General features: G+C 37.5%; 1 protein-coding gene across 1 annotated transcript in view; it reads right to left on the reverse strand.

Moving 5' to 3' along the window:
* LOC120637459 (nephrin) overlaps positions 1-23,621 on the reverse strand; it is a 537,044-nt gene that overhangs the window by 95,272 nt on the left and 418,151 nt on the right. The window lies entirely within an intron of this gene.

Raw genomic sequence — 23,621 nt, forward strand, 5'->3', positions numbered from 1 at the left:
GCCAGCGCCGAGTTATGAGTGCGCAGCGCGCGCCGACTCAGCCCTGATTAAGATTAGCGCCTGCCAGGGTGACCCGATTCTGTTACTCCGCTGGAACGCTCGCAGAATTCTGCTTGCTTTTACTTTACGTCTTAATCGCTTTTTAAGGTGTTAAATCGTCTGGCAATGTCAGTTTTGTGGAACCGCAGCGCAAGCCAATAAGACTAAAAGATTCAATAAGACTATAAGACAGAAATGATTCGAAATAAATCTATATCTACTCATTTTACCAGAATACAAGAAAGTTGTGTACCTAACTATTTATGTTAAGCGCTGGTGCATATTCTGCGTAGATAAATTTCTACACTCTATTTTATTGACGATACAAATCTTAGGGACAAGTTGTTATTAAGATTTCTATGGAAGTATTGCTGTCCCGTTAACATTGTATCCCGTAGAAAAAGATAGCGCTATATTTAGACCTGTCAGTTTAGTTTAGGGATTAATGTAGAAAAAATGTTTTATTGTTTATAGCTTTTCGCTTTTGTAAAGACCTACGTTCCGTCAAAAAGTGTATTTTTAGATCTTACTGTATTTTGAGTTCTCAAAAATTAAACATGCTGCCGTGTCATCATATCAATCCATTGCAGGCCCCCTACGTGGCACGGGTCTCGTACCGAACTGAAAATGCTTGAGGCCGTAGTCCTTCACGGACTGGTCCAGTGCGGATTGGGGGACTCCACACCTTTAAGAACAAGATGCTTTCACCGATTCATAATTTTGTTTCAAAAGATAACCGTAACTTCCAACTGAACTTGCTGTTTAGTCGGTGATCATGTTTCATTTCTTGATTTTTGCCTTGAATATATAATCTATGCTAAGGCAGACTTTTATTACAAAAAACCTAGGTTTACTGCTTTCATTCTTGAACAAGTGAACTCTCTGCTTTGCATTCAGCTGAGCCCCAGGGCGGTCTTGTCACTTGGCCATGTTTGGCACTTCAATATATGTGTGCCAACATCACGACAATCAGTTTTAAAGAAGAACTAACATAGATACACACTTTCACATTAATCATTTTAGTTAGAAGTAAGGAAAGCTTAAAGCTACTTATTCTTGTTTCGAATAACAGATTTTCATAATGTTTGTAAATCAAAGTTATACGTTCATCCATTCCTAATTAACAGATGTTCAAATTGCCACGACGTCGAACAAAACTCAAGTATTTTTTTTGTTTTTTTGTAGTAATATTGAATGGACCTACCAGATGGTTAGTGAAAAACCATCGTCCTTAAACAGAGTAACACTACGCAAAGCATGCAACGAGCACGTCCTGCACCGTGCCGCCCTGTACCCATCAACCCGAGGGGTAGGGGTTTATTCAACACAGCATTGTGACAATGCTGCTAGCGGCAGTAATAAGCATGGTACTTCCTCGGACGAGCTTTATCACAACAAGCTCTACTACTACTAAACATAACATAAAAATGACGGTTTAAGATTCGATAGTTACAGTTACCCGTTTTCCTCGCACCTACGCGGCATGTGGTGCGATCACTCAGCGTCGCAACTTCCTGAACGATATTATTACGGAACGCTAGCGCCTTCGCCGGAATGCTCTTTGATTCGCTGATTACAGAGCAAACATGAATCACTGGGCCTCGCAGCCTAAAAGGTAATGTTATTACGAATTAAAAGCGGAGTGGGTTGGGGGGAGCGGGTTGTGGGAGGGGGGCTATTAACGAAGCTCTCCATTTAATTAGCAACAATTTGGGACGTAAATTGCATTTTTAATTGCGCCCGAGCCAGTTGTGTCGCGACAGTTGTATGTGTGGGGCCGGCAGGAATCAACCGCTACCAAAATAACTTGTGATTGTGACGTAATTAGCCACTACTGTGTCTCGAGTGCCATCGTGTGTCGTGTTTTTATCTGGCGCGGAGCTTCAGCCGTGGCTAGTTATCAGCCAACCGAAAAAGACGTGCCCATAAACGATTTAGCGTTTAAATAAATTGCCGCAAAGAGTCCGAATAGAGGTGTGGCTTTAAATATTGGTTAGGAGCAATTATCAATTGTGAAGTCAACATCTCCTAAAGATGCTCCAATATGAGAGCGAAACGCGCATAGAGAGTACATTACAGAGTACATACAGTACATAGTATAAATGTTCCTGCTTTTTGCGGAGAATAGCGTATTAAGCTTAATATAACAGCCAAACCCCTAACAGGTGAGATTGCAGTTAAGGGCTAACTTGTAATTGAACAAAAAGATAAACTTGAAGGAATTGATAACTTACAGTCATTTATGTTATAAAGAAGATGCGGGTTTGTGGGCTTTAGGATTCCAGGCCAATACTGAAAATTTCTTAATAGAAAAAGCCAACATCTTGTAAAAAAGTACACTGTTAACATAAATCAGAAGCACGAGTAACTCGGTTTATAACTGTATAAACCTTTCGTGACGGATATCAAACAATATATTAAAACTGAAGGTATTCAGATAATTATTAATTAAATAACCTACTCTCTCCTTTCTTAAATATCAATTGTATTTGATAATGCATCATTTAAATAATCTTATTATCATTACTACAACAACTCAAATGTCACTGGCGCAATTAAAGTGTAAACTAATCTTTCAATCAAAAGTTACTTGTTTAAGATCAGGTCGAATTGATATTCGATACCAATATTCAAGATGGCGGGAACCAGCCATAACGACGAGAATTAATTAACCTTATTCATTCTACGATAATCTAAGGGCATTATTTACCGCCGCTCATCAAATCTACAACCTGAATACCCGAGGTTATTCATTGACTGGTCTCTCAGAAACAGACTAAAGTTTGTATCAAGTTACACTGATATTTATACAAAAATACCCACAGACATCACGTCACCTAAACACTAGCGGAAAGTTAAATATTATTACGATTGTTTGTTTAAATTATTCAATAAAATTACAAGGAGTTAAAATCAAATTCATTAAAATTACAAATGAATTTTACAAAGAAGCTAACAATTTTTATGAATGAAATCGAACCCGATACTTTGTGATCCGTTCCTAAACAACTTTACCGCTAGACCTACGAGGCAGTTATTAATGTTAAGTGAATAAAAACCTAGCTTTTTGCTCTCCAGTATTATAATTCCGATTCAAAGTTCGCTACCATTTTCAAAACTAGGTCTGCAAGTTTCGCCGAAAAAAACTTTGTAGTGAGCAATAAATCCGGTTGGAATACTTAATTCGTGAACTGGTGACCTCCGCTGCAGTCAGCGAGCCCGCCGCCGAAGTCTGAACTGCTACAAAGTTGGGCAAATTCAATGACCGCCGCGGTCGCTGCCAGCATTAGATTACGTGCTACAAATGCAATTCCTGCAGCCGTATTGAAAACTAATTAAACTTTATAAGCCTGTACTGTCTTTCTGGACTGCGCAGTGTTCTAATATCTTGATTTGTCTTGCTAAATTAGTTTCCTGTGTTTACTTTTCAGAGCGCTCCAAATTTCAAAAAGATTTTCGATTCCTCTAAATTTTTAACTACAGCTGAGTTCAATGTGCTTTTAAAGTGAAACTTTTATTACATCGTCTCAAACTTTTTCTTGTGTGCGTTGCATGTCGCGTGACGGTTTGCCGCGGAGTAGCGATAAAGTCGCATCAGCTGATCGTGTAGGTTATCACTCATTTGTACCAGTACTCTATGAAATATTGGTCACATTTATAAACTTTGAAACGTATGATGAAGTTTGGGAACTATGCAAGTACTACTAAACGAATGTAACTTTGGCTCCAAGATCGATTGGAAGTCATTACAAAAAAATGGAATGTTTAACTCCGCCCTTTAATTTGGATATTAAAAACAGTAACATATTTATTGATCGAGAAATAAATCAACCATTTACGAACGCCTTATAAAAAAGTTACTGAAAGGAGAACAGTACAATGCGAAGCCCTGTTGTTGCTTGAGTGCTTGGGAACTCGCGATACCGGGAGGTCTGTATCGGAATTTTTATGAAGCACACGTTATTTCTTTGCCAGGTACCATTTTCCAAGAAGGGAATAACAAACACTTCCGTATGTAAAGGCAAGAGGGTTGGTAAAGTATTAAGGGATAAAATATAATAATATCTCATTAAAAGAAGGAATGGAAACCAGATGGCCGACGTTAATAAAATACGGTAAATAAGTAGCGCTCGCTAAAAGAGAACGGAATGCAAATTTTAATAAGGGAAAGTTATTCCCGCAGTGCCAGGTATTTTAATTAAGTCCGTATTTATTTAAAGGTCTTTCGGGCCACGGACCCGCTCTAAGGCGGCGGTGAGCGATTTGTAGGTATAATGCTGATCGCACATTACAGGACTATCTCTTTGCTCTAGGAGATAACAAGTGCGACTGCGATCGGCTCAAAAACTAATAAGTATAGCAATTCTCCGATAAGACAATGTTGTTTAGCTGGAAGATGTACAATCATAAACCCATTATGCAGTTATTTTCTTCATTAACTGTATTTTATACATCAACTCACCTTTCATCTTTTAAAAAACTGTTTATTTATCTGGCTAAATAAAAATAAAAATACATGTATGTAACGTGAGGATAACTAAAGTAATTGTTTCAATATATTCCACCGTATATTTGCTCTTTTTGATTCTGTAAAGGGTAGTCAATTGCTTTTGTAAAAAGGTGATCAAATACGGGATGAGGAGAATCTTTCGAAAGGCTCGTCATAACTCGAACTTAATTAATTTACTACTATTAACTAATTAGAACGAAACCAAACGACTCTATTGCTTCAAGCGAACGCCGCAAGTAGTAAGTGCGTCAAGTGCAGGTATATGTGCAATCAGCTTTAAGTGTTGCCGGCTACGTTTTGATTACGATTGTAAATTAATTTTGCTGAAGGTTTTGTCCCCTGAATTCTGTAACTAACTTCACCTTTACTTAATGTAACGCAAGTTGCAGTAGAATATAATCTCTTATGCAGTGGCGTGCATAGAGGGTATGCACAGGGTATGCAGATGATACAAAATGAAAAAAAATCGCCAGTACAAGTTATAAAATACTCAGGCGAGGGTTTTAATAACCCTTACAAAGCCTATCCTTATTTTTTTTCATTCTTACTAGAGATTTTATATCATCTGCATACCCTGTGCATACCCTCTATGCACGCCACTGCTCTTATGTGGGAATCCTCTTAAATAGAACTTTTGCATAAAAACTGAAATATACAGTGTTGAAACACTTATCATTAGGTATGCCGAGTATCAGTGATGCTTTTTATGGATTTTATGGAGTAGTAAAGCCTTTCAAACGAGTAATTATAATGTTACTGTACATTGGAACGCAACTACTTATCTGCTTAACAGCCAGTAAAACTACGTGTAAATATTAGTATTGAATTTAATATGCATGCGCATGTGAGTACAAGCGTTCTAATTTAGTATGTGTGGGCTGTTAGCTGAAGAAACGTTGAGAAAAAAAAGTTAAGAGATTTAAACTATAGGCTCATTAAAATTTTACCATAGTCGATAGAGTTCAGTTCTCTCGTGTGACAAGGTATTAAATTAGAGACCATAATATATTACATTTTGAACAAAGGGTTAGCTTAGTGTCACACTCAATAACACGTCTATAATCTAAAGCACAGAACAGAAACATCAAAAAACTTGTAAACGGTAAAACTTTTGGTCATATTTAGGTGGCTAGGTTATATTGCATATTCGTAACTGAAAGCCAAAGTTAAGCGGATTCCAAACGCGCTTTCAAACTTTGTACCTGAACTATAAGTTTGTATCATTGAAGTAAGCTGACATCTTATTGCAGATGAGCGCTCACAGCTATTAGCATCGTTGCGGATCTGTTTAGTGCTGCGGCAAGTTGCCGCCAGTTGCCGCCAGTTGCCGACTCTAGGAAGTCGTCCGCCCAACCGGAATTTCCCTCAATGCGTCTTGATTGCCGCGAGAGTGTTGCGGAACTCGATTATGTGTAGTAACTTTATTTGTAGGTCATTGAAATGCACTAACGAGGATACTAGGACCAATTTTAGTTTATGTCTTAAAATTCAGTTGCGGAATGGATCAACTTAGATGGCCGGCGTTAAGAAAGTTGAACTAGGAAGAACTACTACGCATATATGATACAAACACCCCGTGAAGTTAAATAAGAAAATCAAAAGCGGCACTTTCAATTGAATCTCCAAATCATAAAACATTTAATAGATAAAAAATATTTTCAAAGCTCGGAAAACTTCTAAACATGTTAATTATTAAAATAAGCTAAAATTATGACGGTGCCATCATCACCTAACATTAGTGTTAACATGTTTAATGTATGAACGCTTCATAAGTGCCTGTGATAAGGTCTACATGAATATTTTTTTTTTTAAATTTTGAAACTTTATACAAATACAAACGATAAAGGCTTAGGAAAGTTTAAAAATTAACAATTTTAACCAATAATTTGGAATAATACACAAAAAGCTTCAAATCGGATTAGTCGCGGCAACGTTTAAGTTTAACCAGGAATAGCACACGTGAATTTCTATAAGAGTTATTGTAAGACTGAGCGGGTTTTAACAGATTTTTATTGATTTAGTTTGGAGCTTTACAAGAAGTGCTTTTCTAAAACTAGGGATACTGAAAAGCCGATTGTTTGATAAAATGTAATAAGGCCTTTATTAGTTCGTTAACCTGAACACTCTTCGTACGTCCTGTTTTATGCAAAAGCAACGTTGTAATGTGGGGTCCTATATGTTAACGAATGTAAATCCAAGTGTTAGCTCCAAAGCTCAGTACATTCTGCCGTACAATGTTGCACAGACACAGGTGCTGTTTAAGTTATTTTGATAAGATGGGAACATGCAGTAACTCCACTCACACGCTGGCCATCCGACCGTACAGTGGCTTCGCTGTGGCACTACACGTGTTTGTGGTTGTAAATCTCGTTCGCTATGAACATATTTCTAAGGATTACAGAGCAGAATATCGTTAAGATACGGTTACCATGTATTTGAACATTGGCACGGTCCGGTTTGAGTTTTCGGCATTTTGGTCCGGTGTATTTGAATAAAACTTATCTTTTAATCCCGATATTTAGTAGTCAACATCGGTAGGTATGTCTTATGATTAGTACATAGATAGTAGCATCATCGTCATCATATCAACCCATTACCGGCCCACTACAGGGCGAAGGTCTCCGCCCACAATTAGAAGGGGTTAAGGGCATAGACCACGCTGGCCCAGTGCGGATTGGTGGACTCCACACACCTTTGAGATCATTATGTAGTACTCTCAGGCATGCAGATTTCCTCACGATGTTTCCTTCACCGTTGAAGCAAGTGATATTTTACTTAAAACGTACATAACTTGCAGAAGTTAGTGTTGCGTGCTGGGATTCAAAATCGCCCCCCCGAAAGCGAAGCTGAGCTCCGACCCACTGCGCTATCACCGTTTCTGATAGAAGAAAGAAAAATAGCTACATCTTATTTCTAAATTTTCTAACATGAGTTGCCAGCTCTCTAAGATTAAATGATGCAATGATCATGTATTTAGAGTTTTTAAGGCGTCTATTAGTATCCGTATTTTCACACTAATATTTAATGCGAAAATAGGTATACCTAAGCATGTAGGGGTTATAACATTATTGAACTCTGTAGTCAGCAGCCCATAAATTGTCTATATGTACAAAATACATTATAAAGAGCGAAGAACGCGGGCTAAAAATATAGTGCTTTGACGGAAAGAATGAAATTTATTTTATGAAAAATTTAAAGATTTTTTATGTCCGTGAAACTAAGACAAAACTGGCAACCCTCAGTGATGTTAAGCTGAGACTTTGCATAAGTAATGTTGCTGCATCTGACAGGCCGTGCGAGCAGACGGCAACTGCGCTGTTTCGACAGCAGCGTCGGCGGTTCGGCAACTTTGACACCTGCCCGGCAGCGAGCGGGCACGTTCAAGACATGATGCGCACTATTCATAGTACTACTGTTGGGGAATATGATCACGCCCATCCCACGGCCCACTACATGGCAGGGATCTCCTCCATACTGGCCATTGCGGATTGGTAGACTTCACACGTCTTTGGGAACATTATGAGAGGAGGAGGAGAATAAAGAGAATGCAAAAAAGACGACCACTGCCGGAGATTATGATGACCTCCCACGCGCAGAATTTTAAGTGGAAGGTCCCGATGCGATCCCCGGCTATTTGGGGATTTATAATTTCTTAACTTTCTCTAGTTTAGTCTAGTGGCTTTGGCTGTGGCTAGTTACCATCCTACCGAAAAAGACGTGCCGCTAAGCGATGTACCGTTTCGGAATTATATCGTGTAGACAACGATTTAACTGCCATACCCCACTCAAAACCAAGCCTTTCAGGGTTGGGTCACCACTCTAGCACCTATGGCCCCAACAGCCATCGGTTCTGCGTGTTACGTGCCTCGCCTATAACCACTTAAGCTTCCCATCTGTTTGTGCTATGTTACTAACTTTGGTTATTTTATTCGGTTGTTCAACTGACAAAAGTGTGGAAAGGTTTTGTTCTGCTTCGTCAAAAAGTAAGTATATTTACCATCATTTCACTTAGTAAAATAGTATTAAGAAATGAATTAGAGCTCATTGCAATCGGTAATAAAATCTGGACTCAAGTATAAAAGCCCTATAGTCCTTGCAAACGCCTAGACGCTGTAGAACACATTAAAATCGTTAGACTTTAGTGGACTGACCATTGACTACTATAAGTAAAGATATGCCATCGAAGTCTGATGGTTGGATATCTAAAAAACCAACAATGGTTGGTTATTATGTTTTATGGGGAGGCCATTGTTGCACTCATATGCAGCATTGGCGGTGCATAAGCCGTTAGAATGCAAGGCTGGAGGACATAGTAAATTTATGCCCTCTAGACTCAGGGAGAGAATCCGGTAAAAAACTAAGCCCTGGTCCAGACGTCTTCTGCCTTTCCTATTAGAGCTCACGAACTTGATCCGAGCTTCCGCATTCACCCATCTCCCGGGTTTTCTTGAGATCAACTCTGGTTAGTAACCTCATCTAATAAAACGAAATATAAAAAAACTGAACTGGAAGAACAGTTTTCTTGTGTAGTTCTCTCACCAGTCTCGCAGGATGATCGTCAAATGCTGTGACACAACAGAGCAGCGTCGTGTGCAGCCGAGCCTGTAACGCGCCGCCCTGGGACGCAACTTCGTAAGGATTGCAGCGGAGCATATCTTGTTACAGATTCAATTTGCGAGAAAAACAACTGTTCTTTTATTTCCTTTAGAAGTTCTTCATTTTTACGGTACCGTATCACGAAGTGGAAACATGGAACCGTTATGAGAGTTATATTCACTTATATTCACTTACTTATATGTACTTAGTATGCTAGCTGCAACTTCGTCTGCATCAAATCGGTAACTACCCGTTTTAATAACTATAAAAAAATATACAACCTCCTATCTAATCCCAACCTGTAAAACAGCGCCCGTCTTCTATACCCGTCGTAACTTTTTGCCTTTCCGGAACCTCTCAAGTAACACTTAAACTTTAAGGTATGGTATTAGGTAAAGTTCAAATTGACTTTTAAGTATTGTTACGAATAGCTGACCCACGCAACTTCGTCTGCATCAAATTGGTTATCTTAAAATAACTAAGAACCTAATTGCAGCGCCACCTACGGGGTCCAGTTATGTTTCCAAACTATATAATACGCGGCCGAGCGTTCCTCTGCATATTTCTTATATTTCTTGCTTTAACCATTTCTATACCCTTCGTAACTTCTAAACATAGGTTTTATTTAAATTTAAAGAGGAATTTGCAGGCACATAATCGATTTTAATTATAAAACTATTAATTTAAATAAGGATTAATATCATGATAGGAATGTCACCATCTTTTAGATTGTACCCATGTTTTGATTGACAAATTATAACAAAAAGCGGTTATTAGGACATAATAGTTAAACTCCCGGACTTTTTTGTAGGTAATAATGATGACTTTAAACATATAGTACATTATTTTTATATATTATAAATCATTTTCGCGGCGTACGCCAGTAAAGCTACAAGTCGGCGTGACATCATTAACAAACATCGTTATATTTCAGCGAATTTACAGAAAACCATAGTAAAATACACTAAAACCTTCCACATGAGTCAATGTTCATTAGTTTTCAGCCTTTGTCACTTTTCAGGTCCTCAACTATGCCTATCCAAAAAACCACGTCAATCTAAAAGCGAATCCTGTTAGAGCTGTTTGCTTTTCTGGGATAAAAACAATCATAGGCTGTGCTATTCCAGACTAAATTGTATGTTTCTGCCAAATTTCAGCCAAATCGGTTCTTTGGTTGTGGCATTAAAGCGTAACAAACATCCATCCATCCATACATACATACATACATCCATTTATCCATACATCCATTCCCACAAAGTTTCGTATTTATAACATAAGTAGGACGTTACGCGTGCATTCGTTGTCCCATATGCCTTTCTACTTGCTGTTAACAGTGAAGAGTTATGCCCTTTATCTTCGAAAATATTTATCAGATGTTTCTTAAAATTTGACTTCGAAAATATTTAATACATGTTTGATAGTATACATTTTCAAGTAAAAAAAGAATTATTAAAATCGGTTAAAATTTAACGGAGTTAGGAAGTAAAATTGATTAAAACTTTCATCCCACTTCCTGGAGGAAAATTTTTGTTTTTCGGAATAAGAAGTAGTCTATATGTTGACCCGGAATATCAGCGATCACTATACCAAATTGTATTTAAATTCGATCAGTAGTTTTCACGTGATGCCCGGACAGACAGACAGTCAAAAATTAAATAAAAATCTGTTTTGGACTCAGTATCGATTATAAACGATGCCCCGGTTAAAATTTTCAAAATGTATTTATGTACAGAAATCTTCCAGTTACAGTTTTATGATAAGTATAGATTGTTTGTATAAGAGTATAGAAAAGTGTAGTTAATAGACTTTATCAGGCAATTTTTTAAATTTTTGTCTCCATCTTCGTACTTCAAGGAATATTCTTAAAAAAAGAATTAGCGAAATCGGTATAGCTGATCTCGAGATTTGAGCTTGGCAACACATTGTCTGTTATTATTGTTATTTAAAAAATCGTAGCGGCCGAACTGATGAAATTGCGAATTACATTTCATTGTCATTGGACAAAATTCTGAAATTATAAATTCCCAAGTTACCACGGCCGGGAGTCGAAACCAAGAACTCCTATTTAAATACCGCAGCGCCCATTGCTGCGGTATTTACTGTCGCAGGTCGTCAACTATATTCAGTTACTTTCACGTTATTTTAATAAAATATCTGACATATATGCATATCTCATAATAATATAATAGAGTTTCCGTGAGAGCACTATAAATAGACATAATATAGCTAGTAACAGGTCACAGGAAATAAGCGGTGGAGCGAGCAGCGAGCAGCCAAGCTTGAAGTCAGAGGGTGTACGGCGCCTTAGACAGACATCTCGCTTACAATAACATTATAAAAAGGTAAGATTATTTTGGTTATTTGTACAGAATGGGCTCTGAAACTACAGGACCGATTTTATCCTTTTTTACCAATTGAAAGCTATTTAATCCAGAAGATACATAGGCTAAATCTAATTTGACTAAAACAAGATTTCAGCCTGAAATAATGGTATTTCTAAAGCAAGCCACAACAAATAATGCTACTGCTATTTATATTGCAGTAAAATAATTAATTCCAATTTGACATTTAAGACTACACAGTTGAAGCGGTGATAGCGCATTGGGTAGGAGCTCGACTTCACTTTCGGGGGCCGAGTTCAAACCCAAGCCATGCACCTCTTATTTTTCTAAGTTTTATGTTATTAAAATATCAATTGCTTCAACGGTAAAGGAAAACATCGTGAGGAAACCTGCATGCCTCAGAGTTCTACATAATTTTCTCAAAAGTGTGTGGAGTCCACCTATCCGCACTTGGCGAGCGTGGTGGACTACGGCCTTAACCCCTTCTCATTGTAGGAGGAGACCCGTACTCTGTAGTGGGTCGGTAATGGATTCATGTGATGATGATGTTGATGATTTAAGACCTTAGCCATGGCTAGTTACCACCCTTACTACCAACCCAGACGTGCCGTTAAGACATTTTAGGTTCGATGCCGCGTAGAAACCGAATAGAATTAATACTTAATATCAAATCTTCGTAAACTTAAACAAAAGAAAGGTAAGGCAAATGTCGTATGCTACATAGCAAACTATACCATATACACCGTTAACATAGTTGGTAGCTAATTTGTGATCTTCCAGCATAAGCAATTTAAAAATAAACTAATTTTTATTTTTGGGAAAATTTTGCTAACATTCTTACCTTCTGTTTTTTTATATAAGTAGGTAGGTACTATTTATTTGCGCGACGAATTTGGGATTACTTTTGCAATTTTTATTTGTGTTGATTGGTTTTTGAACAGAAATGTCGACATCGTCATCAGACAGCAAATTGGAAAATTCTCCACCTGACATTAATAACCGTTCCATCCAAAACATTCACATTCCAAAACCCATTGGTATACAATTGTATTTTTTTCTTAATTAATTGGTTTTAATCTCTTATTATAATAATTGTTTTTCTCGGTGGTTAGTAAATATGTTTATCGTATTTGGCACCGCATTACAATGGAAGGGCTTGTTCATAATCACCACTTTGGACAGACACGTTGGTGAGCACAGTAGGTGGTAGTGCTCAAGCAGTTAGTTCTCTGTTCTATTCACGTTGGGATGGTGATAACTGTATTCTGATTTGTAGTATAAATATGTATGTATGTATAAATGGTTGATTAAAAAGCTATTATTTATTTTTACTCAGCCTCAAGTCAAGGATAACCGACTATATCTATACTTATAATAAAACTGTAACTGGAAGAATTTAATATATTTTAAAAATATTGACTGGGGGATTCTGAGTCTAAACATATTTTTATTAAACTTTTCTCCGTCTGTCTGTCTGTCTGTCTATCTGTCCGGGCATCATCAGTTTTAATTAAATTTACAGTGGTTGCTGATATTCCGGCTCAAAATATAGGCTATTTTTTATCCCTATAAACAAAGCTTCTACCGGGAAATGAGATGAAATTTTTTATCAGTTGTACTTCATAGCTCCGTTAAATTTGAACCGATTTTAATAATCCTTTTTTTTATTTGAAAGTGTATACTATCAGGCATGTTTTGGGTAATTTAATGAAGATCTGATAAATATTGTCGGAAATAGAAGACATAACTCTTTACAGATAACAGCGAGTCGCAACGATCGGTACGCATGCATTCGATCGTACCTGATAATATTATAAATGCAGAAGTTTGTGAGAGTGGATGAATGGATGGATGGATGGACGCTTGAACGCCACCACGAATGAACTGATTTGGCGGAAATTTGGCAGAGACATACAATATAGTCTGGAATTGATCATAGGCTTCTTTTTATCCCGGAAAAGCAAAGAGCTCCTACAGGAGAGAATCGCTATTTTTTCCGCATTTGTCAAAAAAAAATCCGCGCAACGGAGTTTTAGATTGACGTGGTTTTTTGGTTAAGCATAGTTGAGGATTTGAAAAGTGAATTCCGGTCACGATTTTAAACCTTATCCAAATAAATAGTTTTATAATAATTGAAATTGATTATTTACCTGCAAATTCCTCTTTAAATTATTCAAATTCGACCTATTGTTTAGAAGTTGCGACGGTTGTTTAGAAATGTTAAAAGCAAGAAAAGTGACGAGGGCCGCCCGGCCGCGCATTAGGTGTATAGTTTGGAAAAAAAACTGGAACCCGTAGGTGGTGCTGCAATTAGGTTCTGGTTTTTTTAAGATATTAAAACCGATTTGTCGCAGACGAAGTTGCGCGGGTCAGCTAGTCTTCTATAAATTAACACGTGAAGCAAACATTTTGTACACCTTTTTACGAAAGTTGCACTGACGGAGGAGTCTTAAATTTCCCACACTTATGGTTTATATAGAGAAGGAGGGCAGATTACTAATTTTTTCACACTACCACATATTTGACACAGGCTTATATTATTCTCTTTTTTAATCATTTTTGGATTAAAATTTGTTTGAAAAAATAGGCAAATTAACAGTGTCAATGTCGGTGCCTTGGCAAAATCAGTGATTATGGAAGTCAGAAGTATAATCTATATTTATAAATAAAGCTAAATCTATATTTATAAGTAAACCGTTGTAGATCCAACGTAAGCTAAGTTATCATACAGGCATTTCCTGCTGTAGACATGGATTAAGAGTGGATTGTTAGAAATTCCTAAAAGTGGATTGATATTTTCGATTGCACTTACTTAACTATATATATATAATAGTTCTTATAAAATACTACAGTAGTAGAAGATTATAATTAAGAACTGTTTTTTGGGGGTTTTCCGGGGTAATTTTTACATTTGTGGGTTGGGAAGTCAAAACTTCCTGCATACGTAGGTACTTTAAAAAATCTACGAGGTGTGGCAAATAAAAAATTATAAATTACACCCCTCAATTTTATTCACTTCTCATTGTGTATCCGGATAATCGCGTGATGGGTGTGTCTTTGAATTCAAGCGGCATAAAACCGTAGCGAATCCCTACAAAAGACAAAGTCCAGCAACGTCCAGTGGTTGAGATCATAATGCACAAGCTGATAATGTTGTCACCACCCCTCCCCTCCCCGGGGGGTCGTACGAGGCAATTAAGTTAATATAACGAAGAACGGGTAGCAGCCTCTCCCTGTGCTACTGCGACCATCCACTGCAATAATCCAACCGCCGTCTGCCCAGCGTAGTGAGTTTGTGCAATTCCTACTCCTACCTGTGGGAGAAACCTTTAGTCCAACACCTAATAGACTATTACAAACCATTGATGTTTTTTTTATTTAAAGGAACAGTGCGGGTGGTATTCACTCGAAATAACCGATGCTTGCACTACTGTGGGCGTTATAGATTTAAACCGATGTGCTCGTATTCCGAAACATATTTCAAGACAGTTATTTTAAATTATCGGGGACGGTTGAAAATATGCAGTTTGCATGCCGTATGCAGGCCGACGCGACCGGCCTTTAAATGATTTACTGCAGCTGCTCAATAAATATACGACAATTTGTTCTCGACGATGGAAATACTGAAAAATTCTGATCAACGCACTTCCATTTAAATATAAATTATAATTGGATTTTAAAATTTTACACTCGAATATTAAATGTTAATAAAAAATATTAAATTGCATTTTGCTACACCATGATTCGTAATTTATTTTAATTTGATTAAAACTTCCCGGAAAACCACCCGATAATAATTATTTAAACTGTATATCAATATGTTTTTCTACAACACGTAACATACACATAAAAGGTAAAAGTTTGGCATCCGGCTCTCAGAAAATTATACCATTATGATACACCCATTATTTAACCCTGCCGAAAATAGTAAGTTAACTATTTTCGGCAAGTTGGTCTAATTTGATTTCCGAAGGGAAACACTGACCTCCATTTTTAACATTACAGCGAAATTTGGCCTTGCCTGAAAGGTCCGTCGAAAAATTTTATATAAATATTCATCATTTTGTATTATGTGGGTTGGTTATAGAATGTGTCATGTACAAATACGAAACTGTCAATCTTCGAAGTACAAGATTTATTTTGTGTGATAAAATTATATTACAAATGTAAATTTCCATCACGGTTTCATCCGCGCAACGAGACATTCGCACGAATTTTCGCGGGGTTAGAATAAATGCATGGGAAGTACTGCCGCCCCTTTTTCCGACTCACCTGTCATACTTGGTACATACATTTTTAGTTGGACGCTTAGCCCCTCGCACTTTATTCGAATTTCCCGAAGCCAGCACGTCATGCTAAAAAGCGTATAGCCTTTTATATAGTTTTTACGACTATAAAATATATAGGAACATTCATTTTGTGAATGTTTCTAATCGGGCTGAATATTAAAAGCAAAATACAAAACGTTCTCGTCTGCGTATTTTTGTCTGAAACGCTTCGTGCTTGAGGTAATTCTCGGTAATGACAGCGCAACGTATTTAGTTACAAATATACCTCTTGACGATATTGCTGAGATAACATAGAATTCTGTGGTCTTCTGACTATTAGGTTCGAGTTAAAGTGAAAATAATTTTATTTTCTTAATTTCGACATAATAGCCTACTGCAGTGGGGTAAGGGGGTATTGCCCTGTAACAATCTCCTGTCATGTGTGTAACAACCCAAGTTAATAGTTTAGTTTATCAATAGAACCATCGTGCGCACCGCTTATTTGGGTTTCGGTTTTGCCTCTGTACTATACTGTAAAGGCGTCATTGTAACATTAATATAATATACATTAGTACTTTTGCCCTTTTCAATTACTTCTGATTTATCGATCGAGATTTATTTACAATGCAATGCTTGCTTAGCGCTCGTTCACAGTATCTAAGAACATAAGCAGTGCTCTATTTGCGTGTTACTTTTATACCTACAATTCTCTGCCCAGAACAAATTTTCCTTACACAGGATGTTGAAAATGTATGTTGAACATAAAAGTCATTCACCGTGGACGTGACATCCTGTTTAATTAAAACTGGGAATTATTATATGAATGCACCGAGCAGTGCCGAGTATATTATGTATATCTTAGGGAGCGCTGTTTCTTTGTTAGATAAAAGTGTTTTGATTTTCTAAAATACATGAAACTTTTCAATTACTATAGCATATATTTTTTTACTTTTGTTTTAAGGCGCTGGTATAACTGCCGCGCTGGTTCTAACGCTCTTCAGGATATACCACTCTTCAGAATTCAACGGTCTGGTAATATTATGGCGAGTAGAAACAATGGGGTTTATGTATAATAAACTGCTACTTCGAAGTTTTCCCCTCTAGTCTTTCTTAAATAAAATGCACAAATACTATTTAATTTTTGCCATTAGCTCTGCCCAATGACTGCCATCGCTCGTCTAATAGTTAGTAATGCCAGCAGATAGTAAATGATTATGCAACCTAATATAGTTAGCGTAGGGCAGTTTCATTAAGCCTCCGTTTGGTTTCTATGGGACATCGGAGTGGATTGTTAAATCGCTAGGCGGTACGTCTTTCGTAGGCTTGTAACTAAAACGGCTGGAGACTCCCACCAGACCAGACCTGTCGGTCGTCCAAATCAGCAGTGGCTTGCAACGCCACGACCTGTGGAATAGAACCACTTGCTACTTGAAACTATGTGAGCAGCATTGCCAGTGTATTTGCTACGACGCCGCATCGCAGTTAAGAGTATAAATGGGCTGCTATATAGTTCCTCAGTCGCAGACAATTAATAGAGGGAGTTTTTCACTGCGACTGCGGTATTTTAATACGGAACGTTCTTTGTTAGTTTTCCTTGTTCCTAATTGTCATTTGAATGTGTTATGCCCGCTTGTAATTCCGATCAAAAACATAATTGGGTTAAAAGATCTAATTGGGGTGCACGTTTTAAGACCTCAATTACTAAATCCTAGATCGAATTGAAATATTGTAAAATGGCCTCTTAAAATGTTTTATTAAATACCCAATTCCAATCCAAGATCAAAATTAAAGGCAAGCGGGACAGAATTAATTTTTACTGTACAGATTTAGAATAATAAATTTATTTATTTACCAAATTGTGGGTCATAACAAGTAAACATTTAATCAAACACTCCCTTCACAATCGACTGTCACAGACAGTGTGCAAATGTTTTAAAAAATAAGAAAGATAAGTTATCTGTTTATATTTGAAAGCTAGTTTCGTCTCATTTCTAGAAACGTACGTTGTTTTTGCTTTTGCACCTCATCAGTAGCAGAGCGAATGATCTGCTCGAGGGAGATACGAGAGGGAGCTGCGCTATGCAGTTTGTTTAGCGAAGCAAGATTTAGTTGTCCGTCTTGTGACTGACACACGGGACAGCACGTTCCGCACTTCAAGTAGTTTATGAATAGACAGCCTAGCTGAACCCTATTTCACAAGGTTGCCTTCTTATTGATAAGTATACAAATCTTGGATAAGTGTAGTCGTGCACTTCACTTTTCCGTTCCTCTCCACTATTCTACCACAGACTCTGTAAGCGATGGCCTGTGAATAAACCATTTTTCATCCACCGTGGAACGCCTTTAAGGTAAGTACACCATCGCCTATAAACAGATCAATGCTTTGAAGAGTATGCAAGGAACATATCCTTCGAAGTACTAGCATGCGTCCATCCCCCTGAGACGTGGATGTTAGGCAACCACGCCCTTCAGACCGGAACAATGCTGCTTAGCGCCAGAAATAAGTAGAACTTGCCCGTAGAAGCTCTGTCACAAAAAGTTCAACTACAACTAGTATCCTATTGGTTATTCCAGAGAGATAAGGATAGGGATTTACCCTTCACGCTCCTTCAATTTGGGCTTTGAAATATTATTATCGCAGCCGAGCGCCGTAGTACCACAGTACACTCCTTCAGCAGAAGTACTAAAACAATTTGAGTGAAGAATACTTTCCATTAATAGTTCGCAGCGCCCGAGACTACCGCCTGCACAATGGTCCATTTGTAGCGGCAGCGACACCGGAATGCGGCGCGACGCTGTTAGCGGTCTGCTGGCCAGCAGTTTATCGCCGCCATTTGTTGCGAGCGTGTTATCAAATTGTTGATGTCCAACCACTTGCACTCATTCCAGAAGCATACTAGTTAATGAAGCATACCGTATGTTTTAGATGTTTGGAGCTTTCGCCAAATACCGTTATAGTATTATGAGGCTACAGAAATTGTAATTATGTTTGTTGTAAAATTCTCCACGTCTCGATCCTCAGCAAGGGCAATTTGGGAATTTGTAATACCTGAATTGTCTCTAGTGTGGACTGGTGGGAGGCTTCGGTCATGGCTGTTACCACCGACCGACAAAGAATTGCGGCTAAGCGACTTAGGGTTCCGGTTTGATGCCTCGCAGATACGTATAGAATATCGTGTTAATAATTGCTCTGGCAAATTTACTTTAGGTCAGTTTAGCCGTTAAGCTGCGCATAGGTAATATATGAACGGTTCCTTGGCTGCCGCTACTTTATATCTATATACAGGAGGAAGTTTCATCGAGATTACTGCAATTATTACTATATGATGATGTTTACGTAAGTATATGAACTGAATAACTAAGGTAATATAAGTAGTTCTTGTGACATTAAACCCTTCTACCCCCCCCCCCCCCCCTGCTCAGGGCATTCTTTATCGCCGTAGTCGAGACTCGCTGCAGGTAATTAACAAGTTTCGCTAATTGACACTTTCACGAGATTGTGAAAAAGGATCAAGTTAGCAGTAACTTTTAACTAGATTATCTGTGATTGACTCGAAAGGAACTTAGCTACTATTATTAGCATTTAAACTTTAGTTACGACAAAAAATTATTGGCAGTGTAGGTATTTTATTTTTCCTTGATGTTCGACTAGTGAGCATGTTCGTATGACGAGGTCCTGAACATATCTATCAAGACAAGTTTGTCCGGAGTTTGATAATTGGCAGTTATTTATCCCCGTGCCTCGGAGAGCACGTTAACGTACATACCAGGCTCGACTTAAAAATTCGACAATAATTAGGTACCTATGTTGCTTTCAAGTATTTCTTTTAATGCTTTAGTTAAACAAAAGTTAAAACAAGTTGTTCAACGAAGTCAATAATATTACTTGAAAGAAAAATTCAAAAACTAACTACCTAATCTGAAAAAGAATTTGATTACCATATATTATTATTGATGAGTAAAGTACAATTTTGTGCATTTTAAGAGTATTTATACAGATTACCTCCCATACATTTTACTCCGTATGCGAGCTAGAGATACATGGATAGGACAGTGACAAACAGACAAACAAAAAAGATTGCATTCCCTTCCATATGGTATAGTCTGGGGTCGGGAATCAAAAAATATATAAAGCGTGTTCATAAATGAGAGCCAAAACTTATTCGCTACAAAACTTGTCTTCATTGTAACCAGTACATAAGAAACTCTCATAACCGCTATAATATGTTTTACCGAATACGAAAACTAAGCAATTGGAGCAATATACTTTGGAAAAGAAAACATTAATATAGAAGTTAATCTCGGAAGAAGCTTGCGGCCGACAGGTGGAATGCAAACAACACTTAACCTTTGCAGTTTACAGTTACACTGGCGTACTGTAAATATACCGCTACGGTGGAGTATATTGAACTTTAATTCAATAAAATGGGCTCTCTGCTTGAGTGGAAGAATTTTAGAAGGACTGAGTAACTTTTAAAACTATTCGATTCGATTTATCGAATGGCAAACCGTTATTTTTACATCATCATCATGTAAACAGGATAGAGGGATATATAAAGCTAAGATTATCCACGCTATACCAATAGCGGATTGGCTTAGGTAACTCTCAGGATCACAATGAAGTGTTAATAACTGTGATCAAGACTGATATTTTCGCGGGCCCTCTGAGGCAAATATCTTTTCAAAATATCTTTATTTACCACTAGTTTTATCCGGTCCACTTTACTAAACGTTAGATTGGTAGAAAATGCCTATAGGCATTCAGTTTTGCCTATGTACAATGTACATGTTACTGTAATAATACAGTAACGTTTCTATGCAATCTTTTAAGCCCGTCTACTCGTTTGGAACGGCATGGAGGCTATAAGCTTTAAACATAACCTTCTATGAAACAACATCTTTTGATTTAAAAAAAATGACTTTGAACAACTAAAAAACAAAAAATAAATATGTTCTGCAACCTTTTTAAGTCGGTGCCAAGTAAAATGTAAAACTGCTAAGCGATTATAGATACCTAACAATGAAAGTACCAATAGCAAGTATATTTGCCGCCTTTGTTACACAAAAAGTGACTTTTATCTTTGTTCTCTTTTATTTATTTGTTTTGTTATTGTGTGCAATAAAGTATTTTTGATTTATTGATTAAATATACCAAATGTTAACTGCTCATAACTCGTACAAGATATTGCTTTTCCGATGCCGATGGGGTGTTAATGGTTAAGAAGTTTTCCCAGCACTTCACCGTCAGCTTTTTTACTGTTACAAGCATGAATTGCTTAGCAGCCATACACCATAACCGGAGCACAACCCGTTTAATACTAATTGTTGTGTTGTTAAAATAGCTATCCATGGTCTTCATAATCAGTTTCACTTGACGACGTGGTGCTTTTCGAAAAATGTAGGTGCTGTAGGTGTCGCCATCTAGCACCAGAGTAAGCGTAGCTTGTGTTATAGGTACTAAAATAACTGATAAACAATTTATAATTAACATACAAAAATACTTATTATATACAGATAAACACCCAGAAAATGAAAAACATTCATGTTCATCATACATATATTTTCCAGTTGTGGGAATTTGGTCTGTGCCAAACGGCCGGCCAATATTTGAAGAGTTCCCTCAAATTCTACAGCATCCCATCTCCAGGATTCATAACAAACAAAAAAGGATCCTAAAATATGTTTTGTACAAAAGAACTGACTTTGTTATACAACTAAAAAGCAATAAATAAATATTTTCTACAAAATTATTAAGTCGATGCCAAGTAAAATGTAGTAACTTCCTCACTTTCCTTGCTTCTATATAAAAAGAAATATGAAGTATACGATCTATACATAGTAACTTTCTACATTTACTTTCTACACGAACGAAGCTTCCCACCAGACAAGCCCAGAATTGGCTATTGAGGTCTGACTTAACTTATACGTTTCATTCAAGTCCTCAGTGGGAGCTGCGAATTATTCAAGGGAGCACGGAGACGCCCGAAGCCGCACGGATGGAGGCGACAATTCCGCAGCCACTCCGACACGTACAAAAGGTCCGCGGCGGTCCGCATTAGCCGCTAACGAGTGCAGAGTGCAGTGGAGGGCCCTCCCGATGGCCGCGATGAGTGCTCCTGATCAAAAGATGCTGCTCACTGCTCCGTCGAGATATGCCAGTTTGCCACTTCATGTAATGGAGAGCTTTTATACTTTGAATTTCAGTCCCCCAGTAGACCGGCGCTATTGAGCTCTTTGGCAGTGTGCGAGCCCACCGAGCGGAAATTATGATAAGAATATACACAGAATTATAATAAATATATCAGATATTGACTGCTGTCAATCAGTTATCATCATTTAATGTATTGGAAGATGGTTTACAAATAAAAAAAATAATGTTAATAGTTTCTAATTGATTTATTGAGGAGAAGGATAGCGGTGGTATGTAGATATAACTATGTGTTGCGCTGGCACCTAACTTGTTGTACCGTTAGATATATGTATATTTGGCAATCGCCTTGTTGGTCTAGAGATGAATCAAACGGACATGCCGTTTGATTACCTAGTCAGGTCAGTGAATAAGTATTGGGTTTTTATGAAGAAATTCTTGGTATCAGCCCGGAGTTTGGAAATTGGTTGTAATTGACGCTCGTGCCTCGAAGTTAAGCTGCCAGTCTGCACCTGATCTCTTCTCTCTCGGAGCTGCCGTCCCATCAAACACCGAGAGAGAGAGTGCACCTGTCTTTGCCCTCACACTTGTCCACTATAATACTCGTAATTGTCTACCGTGGCCGAATTGGTCAGGGAAACTTTGTGTTTACACTGATACTCAACATAGGTGGTGGTAGGTAACAGCTCGTACAAGAAGTTACAAATATTGATTTGATTGAGTTGCCAAAATGTTGACTAAAATTTGTATTCAGATACTGTTATTTCAGGGTTTATATGAATTCAAGCACATAGTGATTAAATAAGGGATAAAATATTAAAACGTGTTAGAGTCAGAAAAACACCGGTTGGATTTAAAATCTTTTTCTATTTGTTACTAAATTTAGGAACTAAATAAACAAAAAATTACGCAGCGGAAGAAAGGTTAGGAAATTTATCAGATGGTACACGAAGATGAAGTTGGGGGAATCACTAGTTTATTAAATAATACACAATATATCCTCACAATGTTTGCACTCAGCAACGAGTGCGGAATGAATTATTAATAGCAATTCATAATTCGTCACACGCTCCTGCATAGCTCGGTAGAAATATGGATTGACCTCCATCCCTCGCGCAGCGTCCTGTTGGCTTAAACATATCAGGGCCCGAGGTCGGTGACTGAATCGGGTTTATTTAGAAGTTGTTTAAATTAATAATACTAATCTTTGTCACTGAATTACATAAACCTGGCTAAGTTTGTTGTGAGCACTTCTTAGACCAGGACGCGTTTGGAACCCTCCTAGCTTTAATTTTAAGTTAAGTTGAATTTAAATGTTTGACTTACCATTTTGTTTCTAGGTTACTTTACCAACGCAGTCGAGAAATTATTGACACCTTGGTAACTGGACCAGACCATCTTTATATATTATAAATATCCTGGATTAAGCTATCCATAACATTGAGCTAAAGGTTTATCAATTGACTAGGGGAATACATTATATCCATTTTTGACAATAATGCTCGCATATGAAATGGAAACATGTAATCCATCAATTTTACTTTACCCATAAAGGGTTATTCAAATCTTATTGTACTAAATATTTAAAGTTTAGGATTTTCAGTTTGAATTATCAAACGTTCACAATCATTAAGTTAGTGGTCTCTAAAAAAAAAAGTTAGCTATCATATCGAGCCAAACTCAAAGGCTTCTTGTGAGCAGTAGCTGCGAACGGTGAG

This window comes from Pararge aegeria, chromosome 3 (assembly GCF_905163445.1).
Source record: "Pararge aegeria chromosome 3, ilParAegt1.1, whole genome shotgun sequence".
NCBI classification, from domain to species: Eukaryota; Metazoa; Arthropoda; class Insecta; order Lepidoptera; family Nymphalidae; genus Pararge; species Pararge aegeria.